This window comes from Anneissia japonica, unplaced genomic scaffold, assembly GCF_011630105.1.
Source record: "Anneissia japonica isolate Jap-2015-1 unplaced genomic scaffold, ASM1163010v1 scaffold1594_len1068242_cov183, whole genome shotgun sequence".
Taxonomy (NCBI): Eukaryota; Metazoa; Echinodermata; class Crinoidea; order Comatulida; family Comatulidae; genus Anneissia; species Anneissia japonica.
Genome location: NW_022722535.1, coordinates 48,005 through 51,615, shown reverse-complemented (window position 1 = coordinate 51,615; position 3,611 = coordinate 48,005).

Here is a 3,611-nt window from a genome sequence, read left to right as displayed (position 1 = left end):
CCACCTCCCCCCCCCCCCTTTTTTTTGGACATCTCTGGATCCACCCCTGTCTATGGCCTTAAATCTAGTGTTGGCAACCGGTGTGAATGTGTCCTTAGGCTCTGGTATTCTATGCTCTTCTCTCTCTCTGGGCGTTCCTCTGGCTTGGCTTTGATTGTACCGCTTTGAGTTTTACTTTAGTCGCCCCTCCGGTGCCTATGAACGTGCTAGACTCTTGTAACCTTCTCGGAATTTCAGAATACGCCACCAATATATAATCGGATTTAGTGCTGCATTCAGCATCAGAAGCGGTAACATAACTGTGAACATTTTTCTCGCCGACTCCTGCGATATCCAGCCATGTATATAACATATCATTATTAATAGTATTGGTAATAAATAAATAAATGGTCAGTGAACACACTAAAATTTCAAATGGGATAAAGAAGAGGGACCGCAATCGGACCCGTCGAACAGCTCCGGAGATACGCACTTCGTGTCTATTGGATTTGCGTTTCAAAATAACGAAAATAAGAGTACACAAGTTCTACGGTAAGCGTCAATGCACAATGTATGTGTATATATACACGAACTTGTGATTTAAAATAGCAGGTACTATAACTAAGAAGCCTGGCAATAACCACAGCAATATTGATATGATAGCTAATTACTAATAATTTGGCCATACATAACTGGAGCAGCCACAACTAAGATGCGTTCCAAACTCACAGTTAGAACAAAAATTAAAGACCACAACATTATGATCAACGTTATAACTAAATAATAATTGCATACCGAATGCAGTCGGTAGTTGATAAGCACAGAACCATTATAGTAAAGTTCAAACACCCACTTATCAAATCAACGATTGCAAGATTAACAATTAAAACACTTGACTTCTTCTAGGTTCGGGAGGCAACAGACGGTAAAGATTACGAATGCGTTTTAATATGGCTGCAACGCAAATTATAATCGTTAAATAGGCACTGGCCATTCCGGCTCTGACAAAACCAGGCGGTAGAACTAGAATTGTTTATGTTGCTTATTTCCGTGTCATTCATTTTAGTTTTTATGTGCGTCAATAAGATGAGCAAACAAACTTGTTTAATTTCAATGTTCTTGAAATTGATATACTGTTTGGTAAAGTTGTTTTTAGTATCGAATGTGCGCCTTGGAAGGAAGAGATAGACAAAACACAGGAATTATGTAAAAGGACATTGGTTGTTAAAACAACTTATATTACTTGAATTCGACATAATCGACTACGGTACTGTAAGTGAAGGATCGATGGGGTAGCGAAAAGGGGTGCACCCTACCCCATCCCATTCGGATCAGCCAATAAATTACCAGAAGTGTGAAATCATTTAAATGAGGGATTAAAATGGCCAAAACTGCGATATTTCATTGCCCCGATAATATGTTAACCTATAATGGTACGAAACTTTTCCTTTTGTCCACCCTATAGTACTATAACGGTCCTCGATACAATTGGTGCTGAAACCTCGGAGCGTTTAGTGGTAGAATAATCCAAAATTACAACTTCAAGAAAGGAGGCGAGAAAATTAGATGTTAGAAAGCATACAGAAGGTTTAAAAAGCAAGTGTTCTCCCAGCCCTCACTGGAGAGAACTTACTACGGGATCATCACAACAGCTTCCACCACTGATTATCGAAATGTATTGTTCATGCAATGTATTTTGATAGGCCCCCAAATGGATAATTTAAAATAACATCTTTGTGTCTCCACTAAGAATTTCTTTAAAAAATAATAAATTAGTTAAGAATGAAGAATAACTAAGAACAAATATTAAATTAAGTTTTTATCGAATAAGAATATATTAAAAACAATTAAGTTTATCATGAGCAAGAATCATTTTACTTTTAACTGGTATTTTATCATTTACAACCAAATGTTTACAGCCTTTGAAAAGAAAGGAATGCATTACGGCTATTGCTCACTTTTGGTACGCAGTGTCTGGCGTTTGTGCACTTGGGCTCTCTCAGGTTTTCTAAAGGGATTCGATGTGACCAGTATTATTCTACAATGCGTAAAATTGGTTCTATTAAAAAGGCAAACCAAATTTGAGTTGCGCAAACAACCCTAAAACTATAAAAGAAAGGTTTTAAATTGGACATGGACTTAACTTTAAAAAAAAAAATAGCATCCGCTCCGTAACCTGTTACCAATCGATGAGAATATTCTATGTCATTGCCTGTAACTAGGATTTTTTTTTGGGGTGGGTGGGGGGTTCAAATTTGGAAAAAGTGGAGCCTTTTGAAGATGTTAACGAACAACCAATTGCGCTGACCACATAAATAAGAGTTCCATCTTGAAACTTGTATCAAAAGTTGCTACTGTCTATAAAGATTATTTGAACAGGATTGTTTTTTTTTTTTTTTTTTTTTTTTTAAAGTTTAAGTTTTTTTGCCATCCAAGCGGAGCCAGCTAGCAAACGGCGGGGTTCGTCTCCTCTCTGTGTTCAATAACGAAGTGCGAAGGATGCAATTGAGAATAGTGCGTGCTAAAAAAAAGTCAATTAACTGCCATAAGTGCTTAACATGGTGAAAAAAAACCAAAAATGTACTTCAAAAAGTTAGCAGAAGCAAATTTCCACTGAACCCCATCGGATAATAAATGTGGTTTTGTAGAAAACTGAAACTTAGATGTCGTGGAGCAGCAATAAATCGTGTTGTCCAGTACCGCAATGATTATAAACCGAAGAGAGATTCACCAATAGTTATAAATATTTAAAGTTGAAGTAAGCTGACCCTTCGTAAACGACGTAGACTAAACTGAAACAACTTTGTACTTTGACAAGGCCTATGCGGCAGAAGAAGCCAACAACGGAAACAGAGGTGTAGGCCTATATTATTGTTAAGAAAGTGTGAGCAAATGATAAAGAAAATGAGAGTAAATATGACGGGCTCCTTTCGTTGATTTTGCATGCAAACAAGCAGTTAAACCATAATAAATTTCTTAATTGTTTATAATCATGACTAAATTACTTTAGGCCTATAACATAATTTTCATTCTTGATCATCATTACCGAAACGCCTATTAGATAAATTTTATGACATGTGTTACGAATGTTTATGCTTTTGTGTCTTGCTCAATGGCGTAACAAGGTTCTGAGAGGGACCCTGGTTCGAACATCCTGGGCGCGAACCCATTGATGAAACTGAATATTGTAGGCCCTACAATTTTTTACTTTTTAGTTCTTAGTCTAAGTTTCGGTGCAGAAATATATAACTAATGTATCATTATATACTGTCATGTATATTTTTAACCGGGAATAAAACTTTCGATGCCAGTTTAACATACTTACTCGGCTATTTTGCAGAACAAATACCCGAAACTCAGGCTAACCTGATAATTTGAATTATCTGCCCTTTCCAGTTCAGTTACATGATCACATCAACTGGTCCCAGAACATCCTGACCCCATAGAATGACAGTGTAAACATGTGTGTTTGTGGGACACTCGTATTCCTGGACCTGTTATGATTGGACATTTTTTAAGTTTGACACTAAATATAACTCAGAAAAAAAAAAAGAAATAGACACATTTTTTCAAAATAATATGCAATACTTTATTGGTTAGAACAGCTCAAGTTGAAATTAGTGTTTACTGCA